The sequence below is a fragment of the Vulpes vulpes genome, chromosome 3, assembly GCF_048418805.1.
Source record: "Vulpes vulpes isolate BD-2025 chromosome 3, VulVul3, whole genome shotgun sequence".
NCBI classification, from domain to species: domain Eukaryota; kingdom Metazoa; phylum Chordata; class Mammalia; order Carnivora; family Canidae; genus Vulpes; species Vulpes vulpes.
Genome location: NC_132782.1, coordinates 97,905,859 through 97,923,517, shown reverse-complemented (window position 1 = coordinate 97,923,517; position 17,659 = coordinate 97,905,859). Strand labels below are relative to the sequence as shown.

At 42.2% G+C, this 17,659-nt stretch overlaps 1 long non-coding RNA gene across 1 annotated transcript; it reads left to right on the top strand.

Moving 5' to 3' along the window:
* Positions 1–8,868: 8,868 nt before the first annotated feature.
* On the top strand, positions 8,869–15,275 carry LOC140598090 (uncharacterized). The gene is made up of 3 exons (XR_012000213.1): positions 8,869–10,042; positions 12,052–12,196; positions 15,021–15,275. It is a non-coding gene; the product is annotated as an uncharacterized lncRNA (long non-coding RNA).
* The last annotated feature ends 2,384 nt before the right edge of the window (positions 15,276–17,659 follow it).

Here is a 17,659-nt window from a genome sequence, read left to right as displayed (position 1 = left end):
CTTTTTTTTTTTTTTTTTTTTTTTTTTTTTACGGAGGCTTCATTACATAAGCATGATTGATTAAATCATTGGCCATTAGTGATTGATTCAACCTCCAGTCCCTCTCTCCTCTCTGGAGGCTGGGGGTGGTACTGAAAATTCCAACCCTCTTTTTTTTTCTTGGAGAGAGAGAAAAAGGAGGAGGTGCAGAGGGAGAGAGAGACACAGAATCTTAAACAGGCTCTATGCCCAATGCATGGCTTATGTGGGGCTGATATGGGCTGACAACCCTGAGATCCTGACCTGAGCCAAAATCAAGAGCCACTCAAGGTGTCCATGAAAATTCCAACCCTCTAATCATAGGACTGGTTCTCCTGGCAAAAAGACCCCATCCTTCTGTGTGGGTCCACGTGTCACCTCGGTAACATAACAAAAAACACCTTGATTGCTCTCATCACTTAGGAAATTCCAAGGGTTTTAGAAACTCTGTGCCAGGAATGAGACAAGACCAAACACATATTTCTTATTATAACTCATAGTATCATGGGAACTTATTTGAGGGTGTGAAAATTACTAAAAGGAAATCTCACTTAGAATGGACTCAGAGGGCGCCTGGGTGGCTCAGTCCATTAAGCATCTGCCTTCGGCTCAGGTCATGATCTCAGGGTCCTGGGATCAAGCTCCAAAAGGGGCTCTCCAGTCAGCGGGAGTTTGCTCCTCCCTCTCCTTCTCCCTCTCCCTCTGTGCTTGCACTCTCTCTCAAATAAATACATAAAATCTTAGAAGGGGGGGGGGGGAAGCACGGAATCAGGAGGCAGAGGGAGCTCTCACACTCTACCACTCCTTGTCAATTGCAGACCCAAAAGGAAGAGATGCACCTTGCACAGGCGAAGGGAGAGAGGCTTGCCTCCTGCCCTGGCAACAGCCCAGCCAATGAGAGACTCTCACAACTCAGCCAATGAGAAGCCACTATACTCAGAACTCCAAGTGGACTCTCTAGTGGACTCTCTGTTTACAACAGCTCCACTAACTCCTCTCCTTTCCCCTATTAAAAAAAATAAATAAGTAAAAATAAAAATTAAAAAAAAAAAAAGAAAAAAAAGCTCCTGTCCTTTGTTCTGAGGACTTGCAGTAGTTTGTCTAGAGAAGGCTTGTCTTTCCCCATTAGACACCTGGCAGTTTTATTTTTAAGGTTAGTGGTCAGCAGGAGGACCTGAAGAAGACCCTAACAACTCTGAGGCTGGTGAGCAAGTAGGTGCTGGTGCCCACAGAGCGGACTGAGCCCACTGTTTTCTCTCCTGCCCTGGAGTCAAGGGTACGTTTTTGCCTGGATATTGAGCTCTGCTCTCTTTGTGTCTGAGCAATAAGGGATTTATTTATTTATTTATTTATTTATATTAATTAATTAATTAATTTATTTGAGAGAGGGAGAGGTGGTGGAGGGGCAGTGGGAGAGGAAGGAAGAGAGTGAATCCCAAGCAGGCAGCCAGCCCTGTGTGAGGCCTCCATCTAATGACCCTGATATCATGACCTGAGCCAAAATCAAGAGTCTGCGCTTAACTAACTGAGTCACCCAGGTGCCCCTCTACAGGCTTTATTTAAGGCTTTGTCCTTCCTCAGAGTACTCGTTTGGCTTTTGGTGCACCGTGTTTTGGGGACCATGTGGTGCCCACTGAAATTGTGCTGGCCTTTGGTCTGATCCCTCTGGAACCAGACTGTATCTATTGAAACTGTGCTGTTAAGGAATTTTTTCTCTTTGATGTAGAGAAAAATCTCTTAAGAAATGGTATCCTCGTCATCCAAATGCTTCAAAGTAACCTCCTCCTGGGACAGCGCCGGTGTCATTTAAAAACTATGGTCCCTCTTCATGCTCATTTCTAAGGAAATGGACCAACTTAACCAAGAGTAATTTAGACCATCAATGGCCATAATGAGGAACTTCTGAGCTCACCAAACTTATTTTACTCAGATTAGAAAGCCGTGGCTCCTAAAACAAAAACAAACTGGATGAGATACCTATTGTAAATGGTACCTTGAGGATTCCAAATGTTTTCAGGATTCCAAGTTTGCTTCTTTGCAGACTAGTATCTCTAAATTAACTGAGGCAGACAAATAATTGAAAGAAGTCAAAATGTCTCTGAGGCCTCTTCCCCACCCTACCCCCCCCTTCCCGGGTTTCCTAACATTTGGCAGCCTCCTGTGCTCAGGCCCTGACTCCTCCTTTCTTTTGTTCTCTGAAGAACTTCCCTTTTCCAAGCCTCGCCCACCCCACCCCCCCAACCTGTTAAAACCTCCCTTTTAAAATAAAGTCTTCTGAGAATCCTAATAAACCCCCAGGTCTTTAAGTTCCTTGGACTAAGGCTGAATTGCAGCCATAGTTGAAGAGTTTCCCAGCATGGCTGAGGACTCCCATAGATTTGCTCAATAATTTAGCGTAGTTATCCAAACTTACAACCTAGTTTCTCAGATTTATATCAATGACTCTACATGCTTATTGCTGAAGGGCAGGCCAACATTTGATTGACCTAGCCCAATGGGAACATCCCAAAGGGGATTTAGAGAATCAAACCCCTAACTTTTGGCAAGATGCTAGAACACTCACTGGAAAGCACCACTCAACAGTTACAGTAGCTTTTCTGAGCCTATTGATTGGAATAAGATTCAGGCTTGCACACAAAAGCCTGATGAACCTTTTCATGGCTAGTACAGCCAACTCCAGATTGCCTTTAAAGAGAATTCTGGTTTTCCTTTAGACATTGAATCCATCAGGGTAGCATTTAATTCTAAGTTTATTAATGGGCTGATCTGGTTTCTTCTTTCCTGTGTTTGGAATGGGAAATTTTGTGCACTTCAGATTTAGTTAACTGGCAAACCTGTGTTCTCATATCCTAAGTGAGTCAACTAGAAGACTGCTAAAATTCTTAATATTTCATCTCTAGCAGGTGAAGGCCCCTAAACCAAAACAAAACCCTTCTAGCTTCTCCTATTATTGCAAAAAGCCTGGGCATTGGCTTAAGATGTTACCAACATTAGCATTCAAGGCCCTTCAACCCTCTGCTCAGCCTCTCCAGTGTTCTCCCAATTCCCAATGATGGGCTCCAAGGAACTTCAGAATTCCCACTATTAATCAGCTTGGAGAAAACCATCCTCCAGATTAAGAATGAATCTGTCTCTGCCCCTAGTTATACTGGAGCTACACTCTCTGTGCCCAACCTCACTGCCGTAAAGCAGCCGCCACCCCAGGCTACTAAAACAGTTCTCAACAAGTTCTTGCCTCTGAACCTCTAGGTTCCACTAGGCCCTTTGAGAGATATGCACCCTTTTCTCCTTAGTTCCTCTGGCCCTCTTCATTTATTAGGCCAAGACCTCTTGGATAAATATGCCAGAATTGCTTTCTCCCAGAAGAGAAGAATAATTCTAGAATTTGACAGTGGTAACCAAAATAGCCAACCGAGGGAATTAAACGACCCTTTGACATCTAATTTGTTCCATCTCTGATGTTGCACCATGGCTGAGTCTAGGGACTCTGGTCACTTATTTGTATTGGACCAGTCGCCATCTTTGTTATGGGCAGAATCCTCAGCTGTTACTGGCAGCTTCCACTGTGCACCTCCCATCAAGATTCAGATAGACCCCTCAAAACCTCTTCCCAGAATTAATAGCCTATAAAGAAGCCCTTCAAGACAGCAAGCCTATATAGAAGATTACAAAGCTCAGGGCCTCATTATCCCCTCACTAGTCCCTATAAACACCCCATTTTACCTGTGACAAAGTCCAGTGGCTGAAGATGGAGGTTCGTCCTGGACCTACTAGCAATAAGTAACATTGTTCTCCCTCGACACCCAGTTTTCCTAACCCCCATATGCTACTCACATCCACTCCCACTGGAAGCAAACTTTTCATTGCAAATGATATGCACAGTGCATTTTTAGTATTCTTGTTGATAAGGCTAGCCAGTATCTTTTCGCTTTCACTTGGTAAGAACAGAAATACAGCTGGACAGTAATGCCCCAGGGTTTCACAGGGTCTTTACTTTTCACAAACCTTTAAAGCTGATTTGGTTGATAGAAAGTTTTCTGCAGGCTCTACTTTGTCAAAATATGCAAATGATTTGCTTTTCTGCTCCCCTTCTGAAACCTCTTCACAGGAAACAGCATTCACCTATTGCAACTTTTGGCCTTAAAGGGACACAAAGTTTCCAAAGAAAAATTGCAGTTTGCTCAAACTCTAGGTTCTAAACTTAGGGCATTTGATCTTGAAAGGAGGACTACATTTCCACCCAGATGAAACCCTTCATGACTGCTTAACTCTGACAGATTACCTATTGACTCTCCGGAAATTTACAGGAAACTTCTCTAACCAATGCAGATTTTTCATGGTATACTGATGATTCTTATTTAAAGGGTGAAAATGGTAAATATGCTGAGAGTATGTTATTGCAACTCTTTGAAGTCACTGAGATGACAGCTTCACCTTTGAGTACTTCAGTCCTACAGGCTGAATTATATGCCCCTACTTAGGCTTGTATGTATGTATGTATGTATGTATGTATTTATTTATTTATTTTTAAAGATTTTATTTGTTTATTCATGAGAGACAGAGAGAGAGAGAGAGCCAGAGACAAAGGCAGAGGGAGAAGCAGGCTCCATGCAGGGAGCCCAATGTGGGCCTTGATCCTGGGACTCTGGGATCACACCCTGGGTCGAAGGCAGGCGCTAAACTCCTGAGCCATCCAGGAATCCCCCAGGCTTGTACTTTAGCCAAGAAAATCTTAAGCATTTACACCAATAGTTGATATGCCTTTGGGGTAGTTCATACTTTGGAATATTATGGAAACAACAAAGTTTCCTTACCTCCAATGGGAATAAAACTTAAAATGGCTCCTATGGGGGGTTCCTGGGTTGCTCAGTCGATTAACTCTCTGGCTCTTGATTTCGGCTCGGGTCATGGTCCCAGTGTAGTGAGATTGAGCCCTGCATCTAGTTCTGCACTGAGAAGGAAGCCTGCTTGGGACTCTCCCTCTGCCTCTCCATCCCTGCTTGTACTCTTGCTCTCTTTTTCTTTCTCAAAAAAAAAAAAAAAAAAAGAAAAGAAAAGAAAAAAAGAAAAAAAGTGGCTCCTGTGTCCAAAATTTATTAGATGACATACTTTTGCTGGCTGGTGTGGCCATTAAGGTTCCTGGGCAATCCAGACTCCAAGCCCAGGAGGCCAAAGTAAACTACCCCTCTGATATTTCTGCCAAAAACACCACTCCCAAGGAAACTTATAGTCAAACCTCTGTCATGTTCCAAAGGGATGTTCTCCCAAATGATAATTTGGAAAAATGGAATTAGAGATACCTAACTCTTGGCCCTAGAGAGGGAAAAACAGTAACTGGAAATCTAATAGTTGTTGGCTCAATAAAAAGAACTCTGGTTTAGACCAGGTAAGAATCCATTCCTACAAGAAATTCTAAAAGTCTTACTATTTACCAACCTATATGCATTGAACCACTGGTCTACTAACAAAATGATAGCAATTAGGAACCAGTATTGGTGGGGAAATATTAAGAAGGTTGTGAAAAGCGCCTCCCTCATTTGTCCCACCTGTCCTAACTATAATCCAGGGAAACCTGTTTGTATAGATTTTATATAGCTCTGCTGTCTCATGGATATATGTATGTTTTAGTCATAGTTTTTATGTTTTCTTACTGGACCAAAGCTTTCTTTTATAGATAGGCCAAAGCTTCTATGGGTAAAATTCTGTTAGAGAAGATTATCCATATCTGGGAAACTTCTCTTGAGCTTCACAGTGACTGGGGGACCCATTTTATTGGTCAGGTGTTTCAACAAGTCCGTGTTGTTTGGTTGTTTTTATCTCACTTCCATTGTGTACAACATCCTCAGTCCTCAGGATTACTTGAACATAATCATGGCACTACTGAGACTCCATTGGTAAAATTTGTAGAGACCTTCCAGATATTTTGGATGAAAATATCACCCAAATTATGGGACTCTCATTGGTCCTTCTAAATCTCAAATCTACCCCCTTTGGAACTCACAGACTCTCACCCTTTGAGATAGTTGCAGGGGAACCAGTACACCTGGCCCCTGCCTCCTTTGACCCATAGCTGATAAAAGGAAATACACTTCAGTGTTGTAGAGGCCTGATTGCTCCTATTAAAAATAACCATGCTTTGGTGGAGCCATTTTTTCATAGTGTGCTTCCAGGAGACAATGACCTTAGCCATTGCACCTTCCTACCTGGAGATTTCATCTATTAGAAAAGACACCTCCTGAGAGATTTCAACCTCAATGAAAAGCCCTTATCAGGAACTGCTTTGTGCCACCAAACTCCAGGGAACAGACTCTTGGAGTCACATGAAACATCTAAAGAAAGCACCCACCCCTGACTGGACCCGCACACCATCTGGTGACGTGAAAGTTAAGATTTCCCAGAATTGAAGCAGGCGACATCTGACAAGACAGCTTTCCCAAGATGTCCACACTAGGCCTCTATACTTTTTCTCACTATTGTTTCCTTTCTCTATTTTGTGGAAAGGTATCACCCTTGTCTGCATTTCCCAAGCCTTGGTGAAAGGGAGAAACCTCCGTTTTGATTATGGTCTTTTGGAAATAGCCTTATCTTGATCCCAGGACAAACTCATCTTTCACTTGCTTTTCCTGAAGAGCTAGAAGGTTTGGAATCCACAAAAGTCATTTGAACTGTTCACTGACTTTGAATTCTTTTTTTTTTTAAGGACTTGAATTTTTTTTTTTTAACTTTATTTATTTATGATAGTCAGAGAGAGAGAGAGGCAGAGACACAGGCAGAGGGAGAAGCAGGCTCCATGCACCGGGAGCCCGATGTGGGATTCGATCCCGGGTCTCCAGGATCGCGCCCTGGGCCAAAGACAGGCGCGAAACCACTGCGCCACCCAGGGATCCCTGACTTTGAATTCTTATCCATATTCATGTTTTTTGAATTCACAACTTTACAGACTGTATTATTGATAATTCTTGGTGTAAGCAGTTCTTTTGTGATAATAGTACTATTTAAAAATGTCTTTGGAGTGCTGCTGTTTTGCAGAAAGTTCATCAGCCATAGCTTCCTGTTTATATTTACACTACATCTTCCCAAATATACTTGGTAAATTCTTTCAGTGTGCTCTTCAGGATCCACTACTCTGCTTTTGTGGCCCCTCTAAGTGGAGACCTCTGGGAGGCATACACAAGTCCAGATTTGCCTTCATAGGGAGAATTGTTCTTCCTGAGGTTGGAATGAGTGCCAATAAGTATTTCAGTTGCCTACGTTCAGACCTAGAGTCCTGATTTGGAATCATACAATTTGGAATGTCATGTTACTTTTTATTTTGGATAATTATTTGAGGTTTTGCATTTTGTTACCTTTTAAACTTAAAACAAAACAAAACAAAACAAAACAACAACAACAACAACAACAAAAAACCAAAATGATGTACCCAGTAAGGTGATGCTGGCTTAACACCTCAAGATGATCCCAGTGCTTAACCATCTTGGATCACATTTGGGAAGGGTCGGAGAGTTTCTCCCTCCTAAGCTTCCTTGCTACTGAAACATGGCCTTAAGGAGTTTCCAACTGCTATGCAGGTTCCCTCCAATGTATGCCATCACAACCAGCAAAGGTCTTCCTTGGTACTGAGGAACAAAACCACTAAAGGTGGAAAACCTGATTCTTGATCAACAGTGCTTTTCAAAGAAAGATCTCAATCGAATGGGGGAAAATAAGAAAATCAATAAAAGGAGACTGTTTAGTATGGAGTTGGGAGGCCAGCAGGGGGCAACTCTATGCCCAACACCAGCCAACAGGAAGAGTCACAGCTTACAGAGGAAACTAGCTACTACTTTACTTCAGCAGGAGGAAGAAAGGCTGCCCTCCTGCCCTGGCAACAGACAATGAGAAGCCACTATGCTTCAAACTCCCAGTTTACTACAATGGACTTTTAGTTTAGAACAGCATTTCCTACATTCCTCTTTTTTTAAACTTTATTTATTTATTTATTTATTTATTTATTTATTTATTTATTTATTCATGAGAGACACATAGAGAAAGAGGCAGAGACACAGGCAGAGGGAGAAGCAGGCTCCATGCAGGTAGCCCGATGTGGGACTCGATTCCAGGTCTCCAGGATCATGACCTGGGCTGAAGGCGGCGCTAAACCGCTGAGCCACCCGAACCACCCCTCTTTCCTCTTTAAAAGTACATTTCTCTTCTTTGTTCTCCAGATTTGCCTTGTGCTTTTGCTGAAGTGCTTGTCCTAGATGGCAATTCTCTTGTTATTCCCAGATAAACCCATTTTTGCTGGTAAGATAACTGGCAGCTTGATTTCTAAGGTTAACGGGTTACTCAGACAATCTTCAAAAAACTTTTTTTTTTTTAATTTAAGATTTTGAGAGAGAAAGCACAAGCAGGAGGAGGGGCAGAGAGAGAGAGAGAGAGAGAGAGAGAGAGAGAGAGAGAGAAGCAGATGCCTTGCTGAGCAGGGAGACCAATCCCAGGACTCTGAGATCATGACCTGAGCTGAAATCAGACACTTAACCAACAGAGCCACCCAGATTCCCTAGACCATCTTCAAATTTAAACATGATTCATAAGGACTGCTCTTATCCACTTAGCCTCACTAACTTCAGGATGAGAGGAAAAAGTTGACATAAATTCAATGTTAAAAATATTTTGGAGAATTTGGTGTTTATTGATAAAACCCCACCCTAAGTCAGCAAAGTCAATAATATTAATTTTTTCTTTTCCTCTGCATTTCTGGGGTTTGGGGTTTTTGTCCATACAAGTACTATTTATTTTTTTTTAAAGATTTTATTTATTTATTTATGAGAGAGAGAGAGAGAGAGAGGCAGAAACATAGGCAGAGGGAGAAGCAGGCTCCTCACAAGGAGCCCGATGCAGAAATCGATCTTGAACCCTAGGATCACCCCCTCAGCCAAAGGCAGATGCTCAACCGCTGAGCCACCCCGGCATCCCATACAGGTACCATTTAAATGAAAATTTGAAATTGATTTGATTTGGATACCAAAGACCACTTCACAATTCCAACTTTCTATTCAGGCCAAGAAATCACAGAAATCTCATTAAAGTGAGATTCTGAGAAGAATTGAAATTTTTTTTGGTTTTATTTTAGATATATTCCCTCTACCACTCAAATAGACCTTGAATCTTAGCATGTTATAAAAAATGAGGCCAAAAGTTTTTTTTTTTTTAAAGATTGCTTTTAATTTTTCTTCATGTGTAGGAAATACATTTCCAATATTGAAAAAATTTAAATGCAAAAGTTTTGGTGTATGTATTTCTGTGCAGTTTTCTGGGAAGGAGGGGCATAGCTTTCTTCAGCTTTTTCAAGAGTCTGGTGCTCGTCAAGGAAGAACTGGAGCATATGGCCAGGTTGGGCGCTGCAACCTCTTTTCCACCTGGTTCTAATTACTCCCAGTCACTGGTTAGTTTGGCTCCTAGGTTCTCAGCATGCCTCTGCACCTCAGCCAGCTACCCTTTAAACTCAGAAAACTCAGGAAGGTTAATCAGTCCAGTCCCTGGTCTTTAAATCAATCAGTACAGCATTGAAGTTCTGTATGAATCTCCCAAAGGTAAACAGATTTCTATTTAAATGTTATTGCTCTCATTAGCATCAGCTGTTTTCATTATAAATATGCTGAGATGTTCATTTCTAATCCAGTTTATAAATTATGCTTACTACTTTGAGATCTTAAAAATTTTTTATTTTATTTTATTTTTTTGTGAGGGATTATCTGTGAGGAGTCTTCACTACCTTTCTCAGTGGGCCCTTTGCCTGTGTGTCCTCTGAGCTCCTGCTCTTACAAATTCTGGTTCATCTTCTGCCCTGAATGTTTCTTCTTTGGCTCTTTTCCTGGCATATTCTCCCTCCTTCCACACTATTGCATGGCTGTCCTTCAAGATCTAGTTCTCATACTTTCTTTTTTGCCTCTGCAGAGTAGTCTACCCAGTTTTCACCGTCCATCATGTCACCTCCGTCGGAGCCTTCTGCTTTGTGCACTGCAGCCTGGCTTCCTGAGGCATGGTAAGTACTTTTAGCTGGCATGTGGTTTATTTCAGTAGTTCCATATTTATTTGATTGTCACCTTCCATGTATGGCATGGAATACTGGTTTCCAGTTACATTAGTTATAGGAAGTTTCCTATTTAAAAATGCACTTAAATTAAAAATGAGTTGATTGAAAGCAGGGGTTGACAAACTTTTTCTGTAAAGGGCCAAATAGTAAATATCTTCAGTCTTGCAGGCCACATGGCCTCTGTTGCAACTCCTCAGTTCTGCTGTTGTAGCTCAAAAACAGCCATAGAACGGCAGCCCTGGTGGCTCAGCAGTTTAGCACCACCTTCAGCCCAGGGCCTGATCCTGGAGTCCTGGGATCGAGTCCCATGTTGGGCTTCCTGCATGGAGCCTGCTTCTCCCTCTGCCTGTGTCTCTGCCTCTCTGTGTGTGTGTCTCTCGTGGATAAATAAATAAAAAAATCTTAAAAAAAACCCAGCCATGAATGATAGTACTCGAATGAGTATGGTCAGATTAGGCCTGCAGTTTACTGACCCTTGATTTAAAGGAACTTATTAAAATTAGGATTCAGGGAGTAAGTAGATATAGTAGAAATCATAAAACTGCAATATAAATGCCTTAGGATTGAGACACTTTGTTCAATATGTGTTCTTGGTCACAACTACTCTGTATATTCAGGATGCTCAGAATACATATCCTTTATCTTGAAGGACATAGTCTACACAGAGAGACAAAAAGAACAGATAATTATATTAGGCTGGAGGAATGACCTGGGAAGTGTCACCAGACATGTTTGTGTGTTTGTGTGTGTGTGTGTGTGTGTGTGTGTGTGTAAGAGAGGCTGTGTTGATCCTGAACAACCTGCTCCTTTTCCCACCTTCTAGATTATTGACCTGTATGTTATTATGTACTTTATGCTAGCTTTTGCCCATTTTACAGATAAGGAAACTGAAGTTCAGAGAGGTTAACGAATTGCTGAAGGTCACCGAGCAGGAATTGAACCAGATAGTCTGACTCCAAGATCGATATGCATAGCCACACTGCTCCCATGCCTCAATAACCTTGACTACACAATTGGTTCTTCCCACCAGGATGATTCAGTATAGATAGCAGGAACCAGCCTAGTCTTTGAAAAGTTGTCAGCCTGTGCAAATGCCCTGGACATCTTCCGTGTCACAGGACCCCTGCAAAGGTGACTCAGCAGTGTAGATGGGAGAAGCTGGTCTCTTCGCCTGCTCCAGTGGTAGACTGAGGACTTGCTTACAGCCTGGAAGCTCTAGGTTTCTGTGAAGGTGGGAGGCACCCAATCTATTTATTTATCAGCTGTTACTCGGTGTGATGAGGGACACTTGCCTGCTTATGGGACAAGGCTACCACAGTAATAATAATTAGTTATAACAATAACGCTGCACTTCTATAAGACTCACAGGTGTTAGACATTCTCCTAAGCACTTTGAATGGATTGCTTGTATAATTAATAAATCCTCATACCAACTCTTTGAGGCGATGTATTAGTTTTTTGTGGCTGCTGTAATAAGTTGCCACAGATTGGGTAGCTTAAAATGACAGAAATTCATTCTCTCTTAGCTCTGGAGGCTAGAAGTCTGAAATCAAGTGGTTGGGTAGGCCATGCTCCATCTGAAGCCTCTTGAGGCATTTCCCCATGTGTACCTGTCTCTGTGGCTCCAAATCTTTCTTCTCACAAGGACACTGAGATACTACCCTAATCCAGGAGGACCTCATCTTAATTTGATTAGCTCTGCCAAGATCCTTTTTCCAAATAAAGTCACATTCTCAAGTATCAGGGGTCAGGACTTCCAACTTTTTTGGGGGTGCAATTCAACCCACAATACCTAGGCACTATTATTATTTCCATCTCACAAATGAGGATCTAAGGCACTGTGAAGTTAAGAATTTGCCCAGAGTCAAACAGCTTTGCTGGCAGGGCCTGGCTTCGAACTCAGGTATTCTGAGACTCTGCGCTCTTCACCACTGTGTTAACAACTGCTTTGCCTGCAGAACTGCCTGGTCCAGCACTTCAGACACGCCACACCCTCCTATAGCATCTGGTGACAATACACATGCCCTGAATTAGCTGAACAGGAATGTCTAAAACCCCAGGCTGTGTCGGCTGGCGGGGTGGCTCCCAGGAGCTCGAGGACAGGTGAGGAGCTTCGCTGTGCATGGGGGTTCTTGTTTATCTCCGCAGGGAGCCAGGCCCCCCGTGTGGCTGGGTAGGCACATGACCAGCTCCTGCTGCCACCCGGGTAATTGGTTTTCTGTGTTCATTTCAATAATGAACAATATTAAAGGAGGCTGGAGATGCAGGGGAGATACAAGCATTGTGGAAGGAACAAAGAGATTTTCATGTGTTGAGTCGGTTTCTGGGGAAGATGAGGGACATGATAATCGAGTATTAAAACAGAAGAGATTATGCAGCGGCCCTCACACCATCCATCACCGCCCTCGTCCTGGGCAGGCAGCAGAGCCGGCAGAGCCGAGGCTGCGAGATCCCCGCATTATCTCCGCAGTTTATTTACATCTCAAATCAGGTTGCCCTGACAGCAGCTAAAGAAATTCCAGGGAAGAGATGTAACTACATGATCTATTTCCTACAGAAAGTGCAAACACAATACAGACTATCTGGTTAAATATATCATTCCAGAAATGATCCAACCGCCGAATGCTTAAATCTGTATATTTCTCGTCATTGTGAGACCGTTACACACCCTGCGAGGCCACCTGACTGTCCCGTTCCCTACCTTTCTGTTTGCTCCCGCACAGCTGCTGCTGTCCCCCTCCCTGAAATGCTGGTGTGCCTCAGGGTTCGACTTCCACATTCTTTCCTTCTCTCCGTGTTTGCCTGGACAACCTCATTTTCTATATGGCTTTCACTACTGCCTGGATGTGTATTGATGACTTCCAGATTGTACCTACCGAGGTGCCTAGCACTTGTTTTTTTTTTTTTTTTTTTCCCTCCTCAGTTATTTAAAATCTTTCTGGATTGATACTACATTTTCCGAGTCAAAATCCAGACGATATGAAGGGTTTGCAAAAATTCTCCGTCCCTTCTTGGGCTTGTATGTGCCTAGCTCCTATCTTCATAGGAGAGCACTGTGGTTTCTTATGACTCCTTCCAGAGGTGCTTTACATATATATAAGAAAATACAAATATAAATGCTAATTTTTCCTCGTTTTCTCCTCAAATGTATCCTATCATACACATATTCTGCACTTAGCTTTTTTCACGTTTGATCTTTCCACAGCAGTATTTAGAGAAGTTCATTTTTTTCTTCTTTTTTAAATTTACAATTGTACAGTGTCCCCTTTAGCTGTCCCATAATTTATTTAGCCAGTCTTCTACTGGTGGACATTTGAGTTGTTTCTAGTCACTTGCTGTGATATTTAATTTTAGGTGTCAATTTGTCTGGTCCACAAGGTACCAAACATTTGGTTAAACATTATTTCTAGGGCAGCCAGGTGGCTCAGCAGTTTAGCGCTGCTTTCAGCCTAGGGCATGATCCTGGAGACCCAGGATCGAGTCCCGCATCTGGCTCCCTACATGGAGCCTGCTTCTCTCTCTGCCTGTGTCTCTGCCTCTCTCTCTCTCTCTCTCTCTCTCTCATGAATAAATAAAGTCTTTAAAAACAAACAAACAAAAAACCCCTTTATTTCTAGATTTGTCTATGAGAGAGTTTCTGAGTGAGATTAACATGTGATTCAGTAGACTGAGTAAGCACATCACCCTCCCCAGTGTGGGTGGGCCTTATCCAATCAGTTGAAGGCCTGAAGAGAATAAAAGGCTGAATAAGAAAGAATTCTCTCTCTGCCTGTCTTTGAGATGAGACAGCAATCTTAAATTGCATTTGAACTCAGACTCAGACTAGAACTATACCATTGGCTCTCCCGGGTCTGGACTTCTCAGCCTTTATAATTGCATAAGCCAATTCTTTATAATTTCTCTCTCTTGATAGATTATTTTAGATAGATATATATGGGAAGATAAAGACATATATAGCTATAAGTCCCAAAGGGGATCTGGATCTATTGCCATGATTTTCTTAACACATGCCTTTCTAGCACTTCTGACAGTGAGGAGGAATCCAGAGATGAGGGAAGGGGAAGAGAGAGACAGTCAGAGTCAAGGGTGGTGGTGGTGGTAAATACTTTTTTAAAAAAGATTTTATTTTATTATTTATTCATGAGAGACAGACAGAGAGAGAGAGAGAGAGAGAGGGAGGCAGAAACAGAAGCAGGCCCCATGCAGAGAACCTGATGCGGGACTCGATCCCAGGACTCCAGGATCACGCCCTGAGCCGAAGGCAGGTGCTAAACTTCTGAGCCACCCAGGGATCCCTGGTAAAGACTTTTTACAGCAGCACTGCCTCAGGGAGAGGAATATTCCTGCCAGGGAGAAGGAGGAGAGAGTGTTACAGAAGGCAAGTATAATCCCTAGCTGGGCCTTCTCATGTCAAGAAACATCATGATCTTGGGCAGCCCTGGTGGTGCACCGGTTTAGTGCCGCCTGCAGCCCAGGGTGTGATCCTGGAGACCTGGGATTGAGTCCCACGTTGGGCTTCCTGCATGGAGCCTGCTTCTCTCTCTGCCTGTGTCTCTGCCTCTCTCTCTCTCTCTCTCTCTCTCTCTAAATAAATAAATAAATAAATAAATAAATAAATAAATAAATCTTAAAAAAAAAACACAAAACCATCATGATCTTGACTGATTTCTTTTGGATTCTGGGAGGAGGAACCTGTGTGTATTGTTACTATAGGGTGTGAGTCTTGACACACTGTTACAAATTGAATTGTGTCTCTTTAAAATTTGTAAGTTGAAGGCCTGACCTCCAATAGGACTGTATGTGGAGGTAGGGCCTTTAGGGAAGTAGTTAGGGTTAAATAACGTCATGAGGATGGATCCCTGATCTGATAGGACTGATGTCCTTGTAAGAAGAGGAAGAGACACCACAGTGCTTTTTTTTCCTCCAGGCACACAGAGGAAAAACTTGTGAAGACACAGCAAGAGGGCAGCAGTCTACAAGACAGGAAGAGAGTCTTCAGGGTCCTCACCAAAAACCAACCCTGGCACCTTGATCTTGGACTTGTAACCTCCAGAACCATTAGAAAATAAATGTTATTCAAGCCACCCAGTCTATGGTATTTTGTTATGGAGCTCCTGTCAACTAATGTACTCATGTTGTTTTTAGTTAACTTTAGTTAGATAAATAAGAGATACTTTCATTCTCCTTGTAAAAAAAAAAAAAAATTAAAGAATCTTTATCCAAAACCTCCTATCTTGGTTCTTTCGATCAGGAGTTGGCAAACTATGGCCTGTAGTCCTAATCTGGCTCACTCTCTGTTTTTAAAATCAAATTTTATTGGAATATAGCTTATTCATTTATATATTGTCTGTGGCTGTGTTTGCCATATGTGATTAGGCACAACAAAGACTGTAAGTCTGGAAAAACAAATCTTGACTGGCTTTTTATAGAAGATGATCACTGACTACCACTCTAGACCAAGTCCAGGAGTAAGCACCGGTAACAGATTGGTGTGAATTATTTCAGTTTAGATAACATGGTGTGACTTGGGGTATGTGTGTTATGGTAATAAGTATCCTGTCCTTCTGAGAGTCCTGGATTTGTCCATGTGACTAGAAAGATCTACTTAATCGTTTTAACTGCTGCATGATAGTCCAAAGTATGAACATACTTTTTCTATGGACATTTTTGTTGTTTCCAGTTTCTTCTTTTTTTTTTTTTTCACGCCCTCCCCCCCAACTGCTATAACAAATATCCTTATGCATGTATGTGAGTGATTGTGATTGATACCAAGACTGGAACTGGTAGACTATGAGGCAGATACATTTTATTTTTTTATTTAAAAAAAAATTTTTTTTTAATTTTTATTTATTTATGATAGCCACACAGAGAGAGAGAGAGAGAGAGGCAGAGACACAGGCAGTGGGAGAAGCAGGCTCCATGCACCGGGAGCCCGATGTGGGATTCGATCCCGGGTCTCCAGGATCGCGCCCTGGGCCAAAGACAGGCGCTAAACCGCTGCGCCACCCAGGGATCCCGAGGCAGATACATTTTAAAATTTGGTCCTGCCTTTTTTTTTTTTCAGATTTATTTATTGAGGCACTTGGGTGGCTCAGTCAGTTGGGTGTCTGCCTTTGGCTCAGGTCATGATCTCAGGATCCTGGGATCGAGCCCTGCATCAGGCTCTCTACTCAATGGGGAGTCCACTTCTCCTTCTCCCTCTTCTCCTCCCCCCTGCACAATGTTCTCTCTTTCTATCACTATCTTGCTCTCTCAATAAATGAATAAATCTTTTTTTTTTAAAGAAGATTTATTTGAGATTGGGGGTTGCGGAGACACAGAAGGAGAGAATCTTCCCAGCAAACTCCTCACTGATCAAGGAGCCCATTGTGGGGCTTGATCTTAAGACCCTGAGATGATGACCAGAGCAAAAATTATGAGTTGAGTACTTAACCCACTGAGCTACCCAGGTACCCCACTCTTTGTCCTACGTTTTAAGAGATTATGCATTTATGTGGTTCGAAAATTTAAAAATGACCTACAAGGTCTGCATTGCAGAGTCTTATCCCCACCTCTTTTCTCATCTAGTCTGCCCTCCCCCACCCTTACAGGTATTATTAGTTTCTTGTATATCTTTCCAAGGTTTCTTTATGAAAAAAGCAAAGAAGAATAGATATTCCTATTTTATCTTCTCTTTTACTCAAAAGGAAGCATCCTATATTTTTTATCCCAAGATTTTTTCACTTGACAGTATCTTTTGGAGATCTTCCCATAACTGTAAATCTTCTCCTATAAGTTTGTAGGGCATATACCCATGCCTTCTCACATAGTATTTAGTTTGTGTGGTATTTCTTTATTGTGGATGTACCATAGTTTATTTAACTAGTCTCTTATAGAGGATCACCTTTTTCCCTATCTTTTGCTGATATACAACTAAGATATGCACATTTTAAATTTCAATAGATAACAGTCATGTTACCCTTCAAAGGGGCTGTGTATTTGCACACATTTTCAAGGAGCTAAAACAGCAGACAGTTGCTTGCACTGTATGCTCCATCAAGTTCAAACTGTTGTCAGCTCCCAGACCCTGCCATGTTTTATCATGTGTCCTTGCTTCCTTGCTATTCTCTTTCCTGCGACCTTTCTTTCTATGCTTTGTCTTCCTAGCTGACTCTAAGATTGTCTTCTGAATTTTGCCTTGAATATCTGGGAAATTGTCCACAACCCCTCTAGGTAGAGTTGATTTATTCCCTCTTTGTATGACCACAGACGCTTGCCTGCATTTGATTTTTGCACCTCTCACATTGTTAATTTTATTTCTTTACCAGTCGTGTCTCCCGTCTTTCACTGTGGACTACTTGAAGTGAGGGGCCATATTTTTTGTCATCTTTGTATTCCTAAAGCCCAACACAGTGCCTGTTGTGGAATGGCTGCTCAATAAATGTTGGCTGGATGAATAAATTAACAAATGATCACTAAGAACAGAGATGAACCAACCAAATTGAATTTGGACAATGAATCCATGGGTGTGTTTATCCACTAGTCTGCCAATCATGCAGATCAGCTTATCTGCATGTGCTGATGGAA